Genomic DNA, 14,947 nt, shown 5'->3' with positions numbered 1-14,947 from the left:
GCCAATTGAATTCGGTTTTCAAAAACGGTAGCCAAAAGTTCGAGTGTAACTTTGGCAGTGTGACAAGTTGCACCGTCCTGTTGAAACCAAATGTCCTCCATGCCATCCTCTTCAATTTTTGGAAACAACTCGTTGAGCATGTCACGGTAACGCTCGCCATTTATTGTAACCGCGGAAGAAGACTCACCACTTTGGAAATAGGTTTTCAATATTTCCCAATTTTATGAACACATTTAACATGTCATTTGTGTTACCATTCTCAAAAAGCAAACGCTATATGGCCCACCCTGTATTTCGCTCTCCCATTCGCAATTGCCTCTCTCGTTCACCTCGTTGCCTCCCATTACCTTTCGAATTACGTAATTCGAAATACAAGGTTCAGAGAGTGAAATACTTCATTTGAAGGTAATTTAGTGTCAATATCCTTGCAAATTAATAAGAAATGGTTGCCTTCGCTAATTTTGATTGGAAACTGATCAGAAACTTTATATGTGCCACTGTCCTCCTTCTCGTAGAAATGCAGACGAAACATGGCACTAGCAGCGCAGCATTAAGACTGAACACTTTAAAGAAATGAACAAATAAGAGTTACAGTCACGGAAATATCCTGATCGCTATTTTGGAACTCTCCGAGGTATTGGACTATACACTCCCATTTACTACTGCCACCACAACGTTCACGATTCTCCTACCCTTTGCTTTGGTTTTCGACTCCTTGACTATTGACGGATGGCAATAATTTAGGCCATGACATTGGTGCATTGTGAAGCGATACGGGGAAATGGTATCTACAGTCAGGCGGCGATAAAATCCCTCACAAGACAGTCGACACGCTCCAAGGTAGCCATGAAATACCGCACATCTCTTAATGAGATGCACGAGTCATCTCGCCCAAATGTAATTTGGGTTCCTGGCCATTGTGACATTGAGGAAAATTGTAGGGCCAATGAACTAGCGAGACTCGGCACCACGCTTCATAGTGAGAATATTGAAAATGATGTTGGCATACCCCTATAAACAAAGGAGATTGACCTCTAGAGGCAATCTCTCAAGGAACATGGTGGCATTTTCGGGCAGTTAACATTGTATATCTCCGAACTTCGAACAGATCTCTCTATTCGCAAACTAGAGTTTGAGGGTCGTGCTAGGGCAATCTTTCCAAATAGGCACGATAGGATCGAGGGGAAAATCTGCACCGAAGCTTGCACCTCTGTCTTCACTGACGGTTCCAAGATGGAATCGGGAGTCGGAGCAGGGGTTTTCTCTAAATCAGCCAATTTATCTATATTCTTTAAATTGCCGAATACTGCTAATGTGTTTCAAGCAGAAGTCTTTGCGATCCTTTAGGCATGCAAAATGATTACGGAACGCGAGAGCGAGGGCGATATTAACATTTTCTCCGGTAGTGAAGCTGGGATCAAGGCTCTGACGACGCCATGGTGCAGAATGAAACTAGTAAACTCCTGTAAAGAGGATATCAAATCTCTTGGGTGTTCAGGTAACAATTCTGGGTTCCAGGACACAAATGGACCTTTCAGAGATGGAGACTGTGGAGCACTTTCTCTGTAAATGTCCGGTCTTGGCAGCTAGACGATTAAGATCACTGGGTGCTCCTTTCTTCGACAGTCTGAGGCAGTGTACCAACCTAAATCACATCAATCTATCTGCCTATTAGAGGTCTCCTAATGGTACCAAAACGGCGCTTCAGGCTACTTGAGGAGTGCCAGACTGGCACTTCAACCATTTCACCTACCTACCCCTATAAACATGAAAGCTACTTATTTTCGGGAAATCTTTAAGAAAATATAATGAAAGGTGGCGTACAGAATGCGCGACAATTGCGGTAGACTCTTAATGTTAAACGCACTGCATATTTCTTAAACCAAAATAAACATGACCTTAGGGACTGATTTCTGTTATAATTGAGCACTGTTTTATAGGCAGACATACTAAGCATACAGACACGTGACTTCTGCAGAATCTATCGAAACGAAGAAGGGGAAGTGAAGATCTTGCAGCTTCTGTGCTACTACCCTCATCCTTCCAGTCGTAGATTTATCACTTCAGGTAGACAATTTTTAAATTAGTTGGGAGATCTCAGTAATGTGGGAGGGATTTTTTTTAAATTGTTGAAAAGTTCACATTGATTTTAGGCAGATCAGGACAAGTTACCTTAGCGGTATTACAATGGGCTTGAGTGTATCTTAACCTAACTTAACTTATCGATACTAGCTGCCAAATCAAAAAGGAAACGTTGAGAAACAACCAAAAAAATTAAATTTTTATAATTGAAGTAAAAAAAAGGTATTGTAAAAAAATGTGTCGAGGAGGTTGCTGAGCACTTCAAGAATTATGAAACAGCTCAAATCGCTGCTGATGAACTGTTCCTCCTCCGTCAGGAGGAGTTACAGCTATTGAAGCAACTGCATCTTCTAAGAACGGTGAAGTTTTCATTAACCTCTGAAAGCTTTTTCTGCACGAGAATAAGCCCTTTGAAAAGTTTTGATCAATTTGTGAATATTTTTATAAAATATTTTAGAATAATCTGGTACTATCTGGGAGACGGACGGATGAATTTTGTTGTAAAAAGCATAGAACGGGAATAAGAAGAAGAGCTACCAAAATGAATGGCGAGTGCCCGGCGGAAACAAGGACATTCGCAAAATTACTTAGAGAGCGAATCACGTAACGTGGGAACATACCGTTAGTTAAAATTGGATCTTTATAAATAATATCATAAATTTGCCTAATGATTTTTGATGTTGCCAGTTTTGGACGTCCAAATGTTTAAACACTGCTTATATATTGTAGATGCACAGTTGGAAATGAAGGAACGCTTCCCCTTTATCATTTAAACAATTTTTTTGATGAGTTTTTGCTAATGTCTGAGTGCTGCACTTGCTAGTTGCCGACAAAAAAAAAAGAGTGTTTGCTAGTAAACCTTCCAAAGCAAACAATTTTGTCACTGTACAATATTCGTTTCTTTCTTTTGTAAAAAATCAACGTTGCATCATCGTTGCATACAGCAAGGCGCTACAACGTATGCACAAAAGTCGTATATGCGTGTGCAGTGAAGTGTAGATGTATCTGTTGTGCGTAAAACCTGCGCACACATACTCAAATTCGGCAGAGGGTAGGTTAGGTGTGCTTTGATAAAAGGAAATTCCAAGTAAAATAACAACAATAACATCTAAAAGACAACAAAAGCACATGAGGCAGGCTAACAAATACGAGGCATCAATGGGACAACTCCCAAAAATGTGATACTACAACACACGACAGACAATGGGACACGAGGTAATATAAAAGTGACAACAAATTGCATGCAACACGATTTTCTACGCTACGCTAGAATGAAGTGGACATTTACACGAACAATTTTATGGCACTACGGTGGATAGGGGAGTAAACGAAATGTTGTTAAAAAGGATGCAATAGAGTGAGAGCGCGATTCAGAGAGAAAGAGAGTCAGAGAATTAGAGACGGAGGGAATGTGGAGTCTACGGCACTGAGCGTAGTAGTGCGAGTACGAAAATGGAAATTGATGTGTCTGTATGTATGTATAGATGGCGCTGTGCATGTTTTGATAAGAATAGTCATTCAGACAGCCAGCTGGGTAGGCAGAGCGGCAGACAGACAAACACTCGTATAGTCAGTTGGCATAATCGACGGACCATCCCATTGCCAGTTTGGTAAATAGTTGGCTGAATAAAAAATGAAGTAGGCAAATAACTGTAGCATACTTTGCAGCGTTGTTTGCTTTTGTCAGACGGGCAGGCAGCCAAATTGACTGGTCACCGAAATCATGGTGCAGTCAAGCAGCTGCTTGTTCAAATATACTCTCCGTATACGAGCCGTATCCGGTGACGAAGGCGGCAGGCAACGGTAATTTTGATTTATTGGACACGAACACTAATAGATATGTAATTTAAGCGCAAACGGTTTGCTGTCATAAAATTATTTGTGACACGAAATTATTCTGGAATGCCCAGTGAATAACCACCAACCAATTTGACATCGGTTATGGCAAATAGTAAGCAGGGGAAAGCGGGGAATATGAGTTAGGAACTCAGATGCGGAGAAGCATTGTTAGAACTGGGTCAAAGGATATTGACCTAGAGTAGGTACACAAACGCATTTGCACACACACAGGCATACATACCCACTCCCACTAACAAATGTTACGCTCTGTTTATCAAAGAAAGAAATGGCATCCATAAAATTTGATGATTCGATAGTAGAGTCGAGAAAAACAATTTTTCACGATTATTTTGACAGAAATAGTTTTTTTGTAAGGAAGTGATATTGTCTGTGGTATTTACATATATACGCACACTAATGCATCTACATATATATGTATAAAAGCGTCAAGGCATATACCGGATTTGAAATATTCTGAATGTAGTGAAATTGAAACGAAATGGACTGAAATGTAATCTAATACAGGGTGGCTGATGAAAGCCGCTACCAAAAAAAAATTGAATAACTTTTTTTCTTTTTAAGTTATCTGTTCCATTTTTGTTTTAATTTGCAGATTGATCTTTAAAATTTATTAAAATGGATAACTGGGACACGCAAACAAGAATTCGGATAGTCCGCCGCTATCACGCACTGGAGTCCGTAGTTTTGGTACAGAGAGAGTACAGGCGGATGTTTGGCGGCGATCCCCCGAGCAGATGGACCATAATGAGACTGGTGAATAATTTTGCTGAGCAAGGAACAGTCGCAAGAAGGCCTTATCATCGAAACCCACCAGTTCGGACGGAGGAAACGATCGCTGCTGTAGCTGCAGCTATACAAAGCAATCCAAGGGTTTCAACAAGAAGCTTATCTGCTCAACTTGGTGTCAGCCGACAGTCTTTGCAAACAATAATGCACAAAGATTTAGACTTATTTCCCTACAAAATTCAAATGGTTAACAAACTGAATGCAGCAGACTTGCCGATTCGCTTGGAATTTTGCCAGAAGATCCTGCAAATGGTGGAAGAAGACCAAAACATGTTAAACTGCCTTTTCATGCCTGATGAGGCCCATTTCGATTTAAACGGCAATGTGAACAAACAAAATTGTCGAATATGGAGTACTTCTAACCCACAGATACTCCACGAGACGGAATTGCATCCTCTTCGCGTGACAGTGTGGTGTGCGGTTTCTTCACGCTGTATTGTCGGGCCTTATTTTTTTGAAGAAAATGGTCACACCGATACGGTTACTGGAGACCGTTATTTGAAAATGCTGAAAGAATTTTTCTATCCAGAACTACGCCGAAAGAGAATTCCTTTCAACTCTGTGTGGTTTCAACAAGATGGGGCAACGTCTCACATAGCCCAGACTGTTATGACAGAGTTGCGATGAAAATTTCCCAATAAACTGATTTCAAGAAACTCCGAAATTCTTTGGCCCCCCAGGTCGCCTGACTTTACTGCACCTGACTTTTTCTTGTGGGGCTTATGTAAACAAGAAGTTTATAAAACAAAGCCAACAAATTTGGATGAACTAAAACAATCCATTCGGGCAACAATTGCGGCTATTCCTGTCGCAACTCTCAAAGCAGCAATGAACAACTTTTTACTAAGATGCCGCACTTGTGACAACGAGCATGGGGGGCATTTAAATTCAATTATTTTTAAAACTAGTTAAGCTACATTTAATAAAATTTAATGACCTTCAACTTGAAAAAAAATAAATGAATTCCATACACTAAAAAAAAAGTTATTTGAGTTTCTTAATGTAGCAAAATTCATCAGCCACCCTGTATGTAAATTGATAAATATTATAACAATTCAATAAAAAGATGTAATAAAAATAACTTGAATTGAAGTGCAGAAGAATGAAATGGATTGGAATAGAATGGGGTGGAATAAAGTAGAATGGGATAGAATGGCATGGAATGAAATAGAATGAAATCTAATGGAATGGAATGAAATAGAATGGAATTAAATGAAAGATAATGGAGTGGAATGATGTATAATGGAATAAAATGCTGTGGAATAGATTATAGTGACAAAATGGAACAGAACAAGATGCAATAAAGTCGAATATAACGAAATAGAATGAAAAATATTATAATCAAATTGAATAGAATAGGGTGGAATGAAGTGGAATATAATTATATTAATTTTTTATTTAATGAAACAAAACATACTCGTATAAGGCTTGGAGTGTAATGAAGATAAAGCGGACTGATTCTTATCTGATTGGAATAAACAGAAATTTAATGGATTAGAGATGAACGGAATGCTATGGAATGGAATGAGCATGGAAGTGAATGGAATAATTGCTTGGAATAGCATAAAATGGAATCGATTATGACGCAATGAAGTGGATGACAACATATTCACTTAAATTATAATGGAATATAGTATGATGATATGGAATAAAGTGGAATGGAATATAATTTTATTTCATAAAAGGAAGTACAATGACTTGGAATAGAATATGAAGAAAGAGTGTGGGAAGAATCGGACTAGAATAGATCTAAATAGTATGGAACAGTGTGGAACAGAATGCTTAGGAATGGTATAAGATATGGCAGATAGAGGGGTATGGAGTGGTTGAATTATGATACGAGGGTTGCCTTTTATATTTGGCGCTTTTGCAACCGTGCGTGTGATGAGCTGTAATTCAATATATGTAAAAGTTATTAAACATTTATTTTTTTTGTTTTTTGTTTTCACTTAAGAGCTTTATCTGTTCTTTTTTTAGTGAGTTGCGAAATTCATCTAGCTCAAAAGATTTATTGCGACTTCCTACGCAGATTATAAAGACAGGAGTGCATTGATCATCATCGTCAAACATAGCGCTACAGCTCGGTGTGAGCCTTAGCTTTCTCCACAATTTTGCTCCATGCATTTCGGTCCGTAGCTAGACTCCGATAGTTGGCCAGTCCTATGCTTCTTAAATGATCTTCGAAGTCGTCTAACCACCTTTTCCGGGGTCGCTCTCATTGCTTTCTTCCAATCATGGGAGCATCCAAAACTTTGCGAAGTATTCTCCCATCTGGCATTCTGAAAACTTGTCCTAGCCATTGGATGCGCTGCCATTTAACAAACCGCACGAAGTTTTCGCCTTGTAGGAATTCCTATAGCTCATTATTATATCTGATGCGATAGATACTATTTTCTTCCCGTACTGGATCCAGCATTTTTCTCAGTATTCTTCTTTCCAATATCTGTGAGTGTGTAATTTTTCAGTATCTTCGTTTCATATCCATATGTTTCCACTGGTCGATTCAGTGTTTTACAATATATATTTTGATTTTCGTTCTTCTACTCAAGAGCTTGCTTTTTAACATTTAAATCGAGTAGTTCGAGATATTTAATTTAATCCACGTATTCTAATTTATGTTTACCAGTTATAAAGTCTGGCGCTATTCTCAGGGTGTTAAGTCTTCTGAGACATTTCATTTTGCTTTCATTGGAGTGCTTAGAATATTTCTTAGAATACGTTCATGTTTCTCGCGAGGAAGACCGGGTCATCAGCGAAGCCACATATTTGGGAAGTTTTGGTGATTGTAGGTTTTTATGGATCAACTTCTTTAATTTCATGGTCTAGGATCAAAGTATACAACGTCTCCCCTTCTTTACTCCTGTTCCACACTTAGCCACTGGGAAACGCTGGAGCAACGAGTTCCAACGTGGCCGTTGATCCTTGCAGGATGAGTTTCGTGAAGGTCACACAAAAACTGTTGTTGTGCCAGAAAAAATTGATACTGTGCGTCAACTGATAAAGCAAGATCGTCATGTGACATATCGCGAGATAGAGGCATCCTTAGACCCTAAGGAACCAGAATACGCTCATTGTATGAACATTTGATCGTCAAGAAGACTTTTTCTCATTGTATACCGCACAATTCGACAATTGCCCAAGAAAAAGCACTCGTGTCGATTGGTGTAAAGAAATGTTATCTTAGATCGTAGAATATGTAAATGAGACCGAAACGAAACAGCAATCGAGAATACGGGGGCTCTAAGACGAGCTTATTCCAACAAAAGTGGTTCATGGACGAAACACCTCAACGCAAAGAGGTGGCCATTTCTACGCAAAGTCTAGTTATGTCGCAACTGTACCACTAGTATGGTATGAGAATTGTACATAACCATTTGTTTGCCAGAAGTTTTCGGAGAATTGAAGAGAAGCAAACGCTGAATACGAATCATCCTTCACCAAGACAATGCGAGCTCTCACGTATCGTCTCACACAAGAGAGTTTTTGAGCACTCAAAATATCGAATTAATGGGTCATCCGTTTTACAGCTCTAATTTCGCACCTAATGATTTCATTTTGTTCACGAACATCAAAAATAAAATGCAAGGTAAACGTTTTTCAACGCCTGAAGTAGCTGTTGAAGCCTTTAAAAAGGTTATTTTGTAGGTAATCTACTTCTGATTGGCAAAAGAGCTTTGAAAATTGATTCGAGCGAACGGAGAAATGCGTTGACTTCCAAGCAGAAAAATTTCAATATTTGAATATTTCGAAAAACAAGCCGTTTTCATGAATATTTTATTGTGTTATCATTATTGGGCGCAAAATATAAAAGGCAGCCCAAGTGGGATTCAAGTGGGATTACGCATATGCACCTCAACCTAACCTCAAAAAGTAAGAAAAATTGAGAAACTGGCGAAAAATTCTTCCTAAGCTCAAAATTTATTTCATTTAATTCGAAATGTCATTAATTTTCAGAAGTTTTCATTAAATTTCTAAATTATGAACTTTTACCTCAACCTAACTTCAAAAAGTAACAAAAAATTCGAAAAAGGCCAAAAATGTTTCCTTAACTCGAAATATATTACATTTCATTAAAAATTTCATTAATTTTCGGAAGTTTTTATTAAAATGCTAGTTTTATGAGACTGTAACTTAACCCTACCACATCATAAAATAGCAGAAATTACGAAAAAAGCAGGAATTTTTAATTAATTCATAAATGCTTAATGTCATTAAAAATTTCATCGATTTTCGGGAGTCTTCATTAAAATTACACTTTTCTGAAATTGGAAATTATGAAAAATGCGAACTGCCCGCCAATTTGAAAACTATAAATATATTACTTCTACGAGGGTTGTTTGAAAATAAACAAAACAATTAAAAACTAATTAATTGTTTGGAGTAAAAAAAAAATTGCGGGTTCACTTCTGTTAGGTGTTTGGCCGAGCTTCTCCTCCTATTTGTAAGCGTACGTCTTAGTGTTTTTCCACTCATTTAGGGACCTAAAGTTTTAATCCGGCTGCCTGCCGAGCGGCGATAGCCCATACTTTGGCAGTCCCCCATTGTTTAGGGTACACCTTTTTATTCATCGACACATTCTCCAACCCTGTTCAAGTTTGTTGAGGATTTGTCTAATTCTGAAAAATAGCCATTCGTTTCTGCAATCACCTCATCGTTTGAATAAAATCTTTTTCCCCGCCAGACGTTTCTTCAAATTGTGGAGTAAATAGTAGACCGAGGGATCCGAGGGAGGCAATTCAGGAGAAAAGGTGCCATGTGAAATGAGTTGGAACTCTATTTCCATTAATTTTGCAAACACAACTGCTGAGGCGGGAGCTGGTGCGTTGTTGCAATGGAAAAGGAAAATCACTCGCCTTCTTCGAATCAAACGAATGCTAAGCACAAGGAAATTTACCGATTCGACTGAAACTTTGTGCTCGTTCTTCCAAGAGATGCTACTAACTAAACATAACCTCGGTGCGCGCCAGTAGTGCCATCTCTCTGACTTTGCACGGACTTTTCAAACGAACCTCGTATAAATCTGCTCTATTTTCTTAAGACTAAAACGTGCAATGGGTATATGAAGTTTGGCTCCACTCGAATTTCGGTACGTTTGATGTTATAAAGTATTATAATATAGTAGTGCTATCAGCGCTTAACGTACTGCCTCAACACCTGCTGCAATACCTTCGCATTCATGCATTGGGTATAACGCAGGCTACTACTTACTATTTATTAATTCAATTATTCAAATTTCCGTAGATAGTTCGCAAATTGTTCGTTTTAGATTTTCTATTTTCAGTTTTTAGAAACCGCATATGCAAATAACTGTAAAACCCTCACTGACACTGACTCACTTGGGGGCGGACAACAATAACAAGAATGCTACTATTTACATATCTAAAATAATTAGTAATAGAAAAATGTACAAAAATGCACAAACCGACTTATACTTTCCTACATACACATATGTACATACACATATGTACATACACATATGTACATACATATATGTACATATACACACATACATCTACATACTTGCCTAACTAACTACAAATGTATTCTATTATTTATTCTGTTGGCGATTTGAATTTTGCAGTTACTGTTTCTAGGCTGTCCTACCATTTAAGGCTGCGCTTGAAATTCCTGCTCGTTTTTGTTGTCCGTATTGCGCTTGGCAGTTATCGGTTAGGCGCTGCTTAGCTGGCTTAGCTGGAGCTAGCAAGCTAGTAGCTGATGGCTGAAGGCTTTGCTGGCTTTAAAAGGCGTGTTCCCGTTTTCGTTTCACTTTCTGGTACATACACATTTTTTGCTTATACTACTCCACAACAACAACAGTAAGCACAATACGGTTCAAGCGCTTAAACTTCGTCGTTGTCGTCGTCGTCGGTGTCGTTGTCGCCGCCACCCAAAAGTGTATCCCAACAGCAGGCAGCTAGCAAAGATTTTCTTCAAGTACTTCAATTCTCAACGCGCACACACACACACACATACGTATATACACACTCACGGAAAACATGAATTTTTCACGCTTTTGTTTGCTCTATAAGGGATTTGTATTTAATTAATTCAATTGAAATCAATTATTTAATTCACGTCTTTCACATTTCATTCAATTATTGCATTTTTATTTCACATTTCACATTTTCATTGTCATTGCATTATTTCCCATTTATTTGAATGCTCGCCTGCACATTTTTCTCATTTCTTTCTTTCTGTTCTTCTAACGCGACGCTACGCTTCTTAAAACTGACTGAATCTTGATTGCTCCACTAAAGTGTCAGGCTGCCCCAGCTTGGCGTGTCAGTGAGTGAGTGAATGAGCGAGCAAATGAGTAAATATCTACGCACACATACATGCACACTTCAGTGATTGAGTATCTCTGCGCCATAGCGCCACAAATTTGTTGTGCGTTCTATTGGATGGAAATTATACATACACACGCGCATATGTACGTACTTGGAGTCGCTTGTACTCTTGTGCTGAGAGCAGTGGCTCGGTAGTGTTGACAGTAGTGATAGAGTCGGCGTTAGCGTAGAATTGTTCCGCTACTGGTGGCAAGTGCATTGGCGAGTTGGGGCGCACTCCAATCATTGTTGCTTTCCTATTTGTGTGTGCGTGTGTGTGCGGCAGAAACGCGTGTGGCGCTACTTTAACACCCACACATACTGCGAGAGCACGCGCCACGAATGGCTAGAATGACAAAATGTGGTAGAGAGCGAGAGTGTTTTGTTTACAAGTGTCTTCTTAGCTGGGGATTTACAAGTGAAAGATATTGGGGTTGCCAAGTGGTTGCTTTCAATGCTAGAAGTAAATATAAGGCTGAAGAAATATGTGCCAGGTAGATTTCAAGAGGGTAAGACTTCGTCACAAAGTAAGCAAAATGCCAGTAGTGTTTAGATATTTTTAGATTTTTGAAAACTAAAAGGACTTTGAAAATTACAATAAATTAATTAATTCGGCTAAACTTTCCATTAAAAAAAAAATAACAAATAATTGGCGCGTACACTTCTGTTAGGTGTTTGGCCGAGCTCCTCCTCTTATTTGTGGTGTGCGTCTTGATGTTGTTCCACAAATGGAGGGACCTACAGTTTCAAGCCGACTCCGAACGGCAGTTATTTTTGTGAGGAGCTTTTTCATGGCAGAAATACACTCGGAGGTTTGTCATTGCCTGCCGAGGGGCTACCGCTATTAGAAAAATGGTTTTCTTAATTTTGGTTTTACCGAGATTCGAACCAACGTTCTCTCTGCGAATTCCGAATGGTAATCACGCACCAACCCATTCGGCTACGGCGGCCGTCCATTACTACTACGATATATTTGAATGGGGTGCGGAGGGGGAGGGGGGCGTAGCACCACCGACCCCGCCTAATAGAAAGAACAAGGTCACACCATTAAAACGATGAAAGTCCCAACCTCCTAGAGTTCCTATAGAACTCCCAGGAAAAGTTTAAAAATTAGGGTTTTTACGACCGTATTTGCATCTTGTACTGAAATATCGTTGAAGAGAAATGTATAAAGCAATTGTTAACCCAGCAATTAATAATTTGCATTATCGTGAAATTTATACGTGACTCTGGCGAAAAATTTATTATTTTTATGAAAGTTTTATTTGATAACATTTTTTTTTTTGTTTTGTAGCATCGCGCGATTTGTATTCCAAATCTTCAGTATGTACATACATGTATTTAAAATTAAAGAGCGCTTTTTATATAAATTTATATATTTTTTTAACATGTATATATACATACATTTCCAAATAAGAAAGCGCGCGGCGAAAATTTGGCAATTGGAAATTAGCGCGATTTTTTATTCCAAATTTTCACTATTTTTGAAAATAATGATTTTATCGAAGGTCAAAGGTAAATTTAATACTTTTAAAAATTACAAAAGTTCTATCGAACCTCATTGTTGGCTGACTGAGTTGTTTCGGTTTCACTTTATTCTTATCACACTATCGATCCTTTGACAGTTCGTCTCGCCCATTTATTTTGCACGGAATTACAAACGTTTAGATGAACATTTGCAATTATAGAATTTTAATAAAATTCGTAGTATTATTGAGTAAAAATAGCTTTAAATCAAATTTTGAATTAAAAAAAGTATTTCTAAGGGAGTATTGTTACTTTCCTGTGCTTGTACAGGGTTTTGCAATAACAGTTGTTATTTTCAATAGCCCGCTATTTCGGTAGATGTCCCTTTTGAAGCTGTCAGTTTTTGATATTTGACAAGTGGAAACTACACCATTAATATAAATGGAACGATACACTCTTAAACAGCGCATTGAAATTATTAAAATTCACTATAAAAATGGTGAACATTTGGCAGAGACGGTTCGAATATTTTTGGGTCATCGTGAAGCACCTTGTCGGACCGCAATACAGAAATTGGTGAACAAATTTGAGCTGTAGGGACAAGTTAGTGATGTGAAGAATAAAAGCCGTGCACCTCGCTCAAGAACAGTCGAAAATATTGCTGTTGTAGCCGAAAGTGTTGAAGAAAACCCAGGTTTGTCCATACCTTGTCGTTTTTTGGAATTAGGAATTAGGCATTGCACAAACCTTGGGTGATGAGGCCCATTTCCACCTCGGTAGCTTCGTCAACAAAAAATCTCTCTATCCTCAACGTGTGATTGTTTGGTACGGTTTATGCTCCGGGCGGAGTCATTGGATCTTGCTTTTTCGAAAATGAAGCTGGAGCAACAGCTACGGTGAATGGATTGCACTATCGAGAGTTGATTAACAATTTTTTAAAGGCGGTATTGGATGGTATTGATCTGGACAACGTTTATTTTCAACAAGATGGCGCTACGTGCCACACAAGTAACGAAAGCATTGATCTTTTATCAAAAGAACACCTCTTATTGGAAAAAAAGTAAAATTAGCGTCTGTGATAGGGCCTTTTTTTAAGCTTGATTCTGAAGGGTAATATAAAAAAAGTACTATAAATCAAAATACTGATATAGTGATTACATTTGAGTGTTATAATTTGTAAATGCGATTCACGCACGCAGAGCAAAGCTGAGCCAGTTATAGCATTATTACTGTAAAATAATGTGTCAAAGTTTTAGGCCCATCAGAGCAAAATTGAGGAAGTTACAGCCCTTTTTCCGGGGAGATTTGACAGTTTTGTTGTTTGACAACCGATTTTCATGATTTTTACATATAATATTTGGAAAAGGTAAACTTCCTTTTTTTATATATATAATATTATATATATATAAAGTTTCTGCAGTTACGTGCCGAAATTTTAAGCCAATCAGTGCAAAGCCCAGTGCACTTTTTGAACTATTTCACGTGACGTTGCAGTCTTTTGATAACCACTTACATGACGTTTCGCGATGCTACCAATTTCATTGTGACGAGTAATGGTGCGATAAATAAAAACTATATTTACTTTAAAGTGCTCGAGGTGATTTTCCAGTCAAATAATTATAATGCAACCAAACGAACGGTTTCAATGTTTATATTAATGTTTAAAAAAAATATAAAAAATTGCCTCAAATATGTTTCATCAACAGTCAGAAGTCAGTTTCGTCAGTCACTAGCATGTTTTTTAATGCGTTATCCATTTGATGGACAGCGACTATGGGCGCTAGTTAAGGACGTAGTTTCGAGCAGATTTCAGTAAAACTCAGTAACTACATTATTTAATATAGAGTAATCTATGTACTAGTTTGGCACGAGACGGATTATCTGAGGCCTTTGCAATACAGACCAGAGTTAGAAAATATAACACTCTCTCTTCAACCATTTTTAATCTTCTACTGCCCTTCGCAATGGGCGAAGTGGCTGATGCAAAAAGAACTGGCATCTACTTAACATAACAACACAAATATACGCGTGCGCGTATGATATTGCGATAATCGGCAAGAACTTGAATGCATTATCAAATACTTTCTGTGATATAGAAAAAGCAACCGGTAAAACTCATTTCAGAATAAACGAGGGAAAGCAAAGTATATGCTGATCTCCATAAAAAATGATGCGGTACTTGGTACAATCAAGCTCGGGGCATATGAATTTGAAGCGGTGAAAACTTTCACGTATTTGGGGTTAATTTAGCCACAACAACGCAATGAGTATCACAATCCACGAAAAATACAAGCACCATATAGAGCATTCTACTCACTTATTAAACTTTTTAAATCAAACCTGTCGAACAGATCTTGCAAAATTTCGTTGTATAAATCTATAGCCCGACCAGAGTCGGAGTCTTGTACAAAAACAAAAGATGA

General features: G+C 38.1%; 1 protein-coding gene across 1 annotated transcript in view; it reads right to left on the bottom strand.

The window, feature by feature from the left end:
- LOC128871624 (ankyrin repeat and sterile alpha motif domain-containing protein 1B) overlaps positions 1–10,948 on the bottom strand; it is a 50,231-nt gene extending 39,283 nt beyond the window's left edge. The window contains exon 1 of the mRNA XM_054113517.1: positions 10,333–10,948. The gene's annotated coding sequence lies outside the window, so the exon portion shown is untranslated. The remainder of the gene's footprint in view (positions 1–10,332) is intronic.
- Positions 10,949–14,947: the final 3,999 nt, after the last annotated feature.

Source organism: Anastrepha ludens, chromosome 2 (genome assembly GCF_028408465.1).
Source record: "Anastrepha ludens isolate Willacy chromosome 2, idAnaLude1.1, whole genome shotgun sequence".
Classification (NCBI taxonomy): domain Eukaryota; kingdom Metazoa; phylum Arthropoda; class Insecta; order Diptera; family Tephritidae; genus Anastrepha; species Anastrepha ludens.
The sequence above is the reverse complement of the archived record's forward strand: the minus strand, read 5'-3'. Positions and strand labels throughout refer to the sequence as shown.